This window comes from Sciurus vulgaris (genome assembly GCF_902686455.1).
Source record: "Sciurus vulgaris genome assembly, chromosome: 8".
NCBI classification, from domain to species: Eukaryota; Metazoa; Chordata; class Mammalia; order Rodentia; family Sciuridae; genus Sciurus; species Sciurus vulgaris.
In genome coordinates, this window is record NC_136468.1 from 58815995 (window position 1) to 58821913 (window position 5919).

Genomic DNA, 5919 nt, shown 5'->3' on the forward strand with positions numbered 1-5919 from the left:
CTGCTTATATATTGAGGGTATGTTATCTGAATAAAGGGGAAGCTGCTTCATGAACTTTTGAAGTATACATGTCTTCTGTCCTGCTGGTTGGGCTGTAAGCGGGAGAAGCGGTGGTTTTAGGTAAGCGAAAAGAGCAAGACGCTGCGCCGAACCGCTTGGAGCAAGCCTGGCAAAGAAGCCCCGGTTTTCGTCTGTAACTGGAGCCGCTTGAAGCAGCCCTGGGGCAAGCAGCGGTTCTCGGTAACGCATGAAGATTATCTTTAATGGTTTTGCTCCCTGAGTATTTTATGTTTCTTTGGTCTAACAGGGAACGTGAAAATTTAATTATAAATTTAAAATCAGGAGGGAAATATGTTCCTTCTTAGAGTCTTGAAAAAAATGTGCTCTGCCAATTGGAATATTAAAATAACATTGTTCAATTTTTTCCCAACTTCACATTTGTGATATTTGCACAGAACTTCAAACATAATTCGTCTCTAAGATTCAGTTTATAACAGCACTGCAGGAATTCATTGATAGTCCCATATGACTCATGAGAAAAAGGAAACGAGCAATAGTGTCACTATGTGCTTTGTTTTGAACATGTTAACCAAACATTACAAGAGCAGATTAGAAAAGCAATCACTTTATTTAGTTGAGTAATTGCCCACTTGAATCCCTAAAGATCAGTTATTGTAACATGAACTAGAAAATTTCCACTAAGAGTCTTAAATGAGTCAATAAAAGGTCATGTTTATGTACGTTAAAAACACTTGAAAGAATAATATTAACATTGACTCCCAGGCCATGCCCACACTTGCCCAGTGAAAGGTACCTCCCTAAGGAATATTCTGCTTTTGATATCAGTGTTCTTCTACACATACAGCAGTAGTGATCATTGAAAATCACTTCCCAAATATTCTGATTTAATAGTATTAAAGAGAAACCAGTGGTAAGTTCATGCTTTGGAAGGAGATCTGTTACTATTGTGATACTATTTTGGTTGTTTTCTTTTTTGTAATCTGGTGAAGAAGTTATTAATAAGAGAGGAAATTTCTCACTATTCCTTTCAGCACATTCTTAGCAGATACGCTAATGCATACTGTGGATTGTGCAAAATTACTCTGCAGTTTGCTATTATAAAAGAATGGGGAGTTTTATTTCTTATGAAATATTAAAGGTAACTAAATATATTATGATCTTTAATAAAACTGGATTCAATAGTTTTCATAGTTTCAGAATACATGTTTCAGTTACCTATTCTGTAAAATAATCTAATAAAATATGTCAAGAATTCAGCATTATAAGTCAGAGGGTGAAAATAGAAAAGAAAAATAAATCCCTCCATTTAAATTTATAAAAATAAAATCCCTGTAACTTTTCATTTTTGATAAGCATTGAATCATGTATCCCAAAACTCAGTCTGTCTACAGTGTTTCTCTTAGACCTGGGTTGGTATGATTTTACCTTTTCTTTTTTTTTTAAGAAATGCTAATATGAAATCTTGCTCATTTTAAATTATTATCTATCATCATTTCTCTTAGTCATATTTTTAAAAACTGAATTATGGACCTCTTTGGTTTATAACTATTACATTTTGGGAGTGATCTTCTAGGATTTAGGACCTAAGATTGAATGATCACTTTAGATTTAAGCTAAAAATACATTGTTACTGTGCTTTCCAGTCAGTTGGGAAAATGTTTAAACACTTTCACATATACACACATGCACACACACACACACATATATGAAGGTGTGCATATACATATACATATATAATATATATATAATTTTTAAATAATATCACTGTGACACTAGGAATGAACATTAGAAAACCAAAAAGACTTTCTGTTGATTGACACTAAAGTCAACAATGCTAAATTGATGAAAATTATAATGTTTGAGAACACATTATGACAGCCAGGAAAGAAAAAAACATTTCAAAATTATAGTCCACATATTCAAAACACCCAAAGAGAAATCAACTTGTTAAATCAAATTGTAAATTATCTTTTTCTGAGTTGCAGACTACAGATATCTCATGTGTGTCCACACAAACCATCGTGGAAAAGGAACAAACTTGATCTCTGCCTTCTTAAAAGGGGACTGATCCCATTCATGAGGACTTCACTCTCGTGACCCAAATACCTTCCTGTGCCTCACCTCCAAATACCATCAGATTGTTAGTATATTCATACTACATTTGTGTTCCTTGAATTTTATTGACTACTTTTAAAAAGCATTGCCATCAAAGAGAGGAACTTGAGAATAAATAGGCCATTTTGTAAATGGAAATAAAATGAAAGAAAGAGCCCTGAAGTTTCATGCCTCCCATATTTGGGAAAGCTGGCTGCTTATAACTCCAAGAAATTGTTGATGTAATTTTAAAAGGATTTAATAACAAAGATGCAGTAAAATATTTCAGAACACAACAAATCAAGGCTAAAATCAATAAGTGTATGTATGGCCTTCCCACTGATTTTTCTAAATAGGTGGTTACCACTAAATTAAGAGAGAGACAAGTTAGTGAAAGGAAATGAAATGAAGAAATTTGAGAACTACATCTGGAGAAAAACTTTGGGGATGGGGTAAGGGGTACTTGCAAAATTAGAATAAAGCAAGTCAGCAATCTCCTGATTTAAGAGAATTTTATTACCAAAAAATCAGAAATTTGGATTAAAGGAGCTATGATTTCTTTTATTTTAAAGCAAATAAATAACAAAAATAATAATAGTAATAACCCTGGAGAAATCAATTTCCTACAGCCTGAAGAGGACTCTGAAGGGTTTTCAGCCCCAAGGAAGGTATTCACTCTTCTCTTCAGTTATGGCCAAGGAGAAAAGGAGTAAAATAAGTTTGTAAATTGGCAATCAAAGATTTATGGATAAAATAATATATGTGAGGATATAAATTAGAATTTAATACAGGTGTACCCTACTTCCCATGCACAGGGTTGGAGATTTTCACAATGTCTTCCCTTTGGGATTTCAGAATTGAAATGGACTAGTATCCACCATGTGTCTTCTACTCTTCCCCTTTCTGAATATTATTTTTATTATTTCTATGTTTCATCATTAAACAGTGTGTGTGTGTGTGTGATGTATGTGTTAAATAATAAATAACAGTTATATCATCCTTCTACCTTGACACAACTCAACTAGAACACATTTTATGCTAGTTATTAGTAGAGAACTAAATTGTTATTCTTAACTACAGAATCAAATCACTTCACTAGTTTTATAGAAGACATTGAACTTGGAATTATGAAGCCATGACTATTTTTGTCTTTTTCTTACTGAAAATTGAAAATTGACTTCTGATTAGATTTGTAAATATTTTGAATTAAACTATAAAAATTAACTTCTACCTCCTCATTAATTGATGTAATGAGATCACACTAAACTTAGTTTACCACACTAAACTCCTGCTTTGCCAGCAAATAAGGAGTTTTACATTATATCAAGGAAAAAACTTAGCCAGGTGTGGTGGTGCATGCCTATAATCTTAGTGGCTCAGGAAGCTGAAGCAGGAGAATCATGAGTTCAAAACCAATCTTCACAACTTAGCAAGGTCCTAAGCAATTTGGTGAGACCCTGTCTCAAAATAAAATATTTTTTAAAAAGGGAGGCTGAGGATGTGGCTCACTGGGTTCAATCCTGGTACCAAAAAAAAAAAAAAAAAAAAAAACTGAAAAGAAAAAATTTAGAGCAAGATCATTTGCTAACTTAGATCTGGATTGTATAATGAAGTGTCATTCTTCAGAAACCAGAAATGATTTTATACTAACACTATATTTGTTTGCTTGGCACTGTCAAAGAAAATTTCCTTGAGCATTTTATGACTAAGTAGTCATAACAGTGACAGTGAAGTCAATGTTTCCCTTCACATTTTCCCTAATTTATTCAAGTTCCATGATATTTTACCACCAAACACATTTAAGACTTCGTAGGATGAGTCAATAAACACAAACTGTGAACCTACAATGTAAGGCGATACTGGACGCTTACAGGAAACAGAGACACAGTTCAGCACTCATTACTAATTAGCTACCATTGTGGAGTTTTCCAGCTTAACTGATGATAAAGTAGCAAAAGAAACCAATACATTACAGATGCCAAATGAGTGATGATTAAAAAAAAAAAAAAAACTGAGTTTCTATTAGTCCATAAAGTAGCTTTCCTTTCATATCTATTGTAGCATTTCATCTTCACTAAAACTCTACACGGTAGAAAGAATTGTGTTACCCATCCCTCCCCTTTGTATTAATCTATCTTCATTGTCTTAGTTCATGAAGAAAAATTAAACTGATTTTATTAATGCTTGGAAGGGGAGGTTGAAGATACTTTCCTTTTCATTCACTTAGCAGGTACAAGATTCACTTTCTGATTTTCTGAGGATTATGACTGTCCCAAAACAATACAAAGATTGGCTTCACGAGGGTAAATCTGGTGAAGACTGAGAAGAGTCCAAAAACAAACTTGTGCCAAAGAGGATTCTTCTACACTGAAGAGTTACGAAGTGGTGAGCTAGCAGGTTCCAGAAAGTGTTCTCTCAGCACAAATGACAAGTCCGGGCCTCACTGTAAGGGAGGCACAGTATTCACTATGTTACTATTACAGTCATGGCATGGGCACATCCCCCTATGTGGACCCTGGATGCCTACTTTGTTCCTATGTAGCTGGTCCTCTGTGTCATCCACGAACTCACCCACTCTCTCTATGACTCATGCCCTGTCCATGCACTTCTACCTCAATTTGCATCTCATATTTCCAATTCCTCTCCTAATGCCAGATTCACCATCTCAAATCTGTATTAGTGTTTAACTTTCCTCTAATTGTTTTCTCCGCTCTACATCTCTTTCACGTCACAAATTCCACATTGCCACATTTCCTAAAATGCAAATATGATGTTATTTCTGAAACATAGGATTTCTTGAATTTTACCACCTGACAATCTTTATCTCTTCCCCACTCCATGAACCCCAATGGGTCTACATACATGAGACATTTTAGGCATTCTCTCCATCCAAAATGCTATTTCAAACATTCACATCTTTGCTTAGCTTCCCTCTGATTAGATTGACTTTTTTCCTTGTTTTCTGTACAGAAATAATCAAATACTCCCATGTCTACAAAAATCACACTGTACTGTAATGGAAAAGTTAATGGCTCTTCCTTAGTAATCTTGTTTGCATTTTAAACACACTTAATCTAGAATTATCAAATTACATTATAATTATTATTTATATATGTTACCCCAAAATACATGAGATGATATAGCTATTAAAGAATGCAAAAACGAATATCTGCAACTGTCCACATAAATACAATTTATTTTTTTATCCTCAGTGACTATGCTTCACCAAACATACCTGCATCTTTCCTCACGGTATACATTTGTCTTGAAATATCCCAAATTATTTTTTGTATCTTAAACTTCTAATTATCTGAAGATGATGTTCAAATGTCATTACTCTTATGAAAAATTTCCGCATGGTGAATGACACAAAAATTTTTTAAAATATATCATTTCTTCTGCATTGTTTCATGAAAAATTCTACAATGGTATTCTTTCGTAGCACTGTATTTATCAACACGAGCACAGATTATTGTTATTTATCAAAGGAAGTACTATATAGTGGTTAAGAACAGTGGCTCTGGAGACAGGCAGATCAGAGTGTAAATTATGACCCAATCATGCACTAATTTTGAACATGGGAAAATAATTTGTTAAAATCATTTCATGAAAAAAAAAACCTAGATTCATATTAGTTTCTAAATTTAGAGATTTTTGTGTGTTATATCTACTAAAATATACATTTTAAAAATACTAGGTAATAATAAATGTTCAATGAATATTATGATTACTAGATGTTTTCCACCCCCTTCCAGTGAGACTATCAGGGAAAGCAGTTATGATCCAGATCCTGGAATTTCTGAG

The 5919-nt window shown here is 33.6% G+C and overlaps 1 long non-coding RNA gene across 1 annotated transcript; it reads left to right on the forward strand.

The window, feature by feature from the left end:
- Positions 1-830: 830 nt before the first annotated feature.
- LOC306667440 lies at positions 831-5325 on the forward strand. The gene is made up of 3 exons (XR_013765550.1): positions 831-931; positions 2007-2161; positions 4346-5325. It is a non-coding gene; the product is annotated as an uncharacterized lncRNA (long non-coding RNA).
- The last annotated feature ends 594 nt before the right edge of the window (positions 5326-5919 follow it).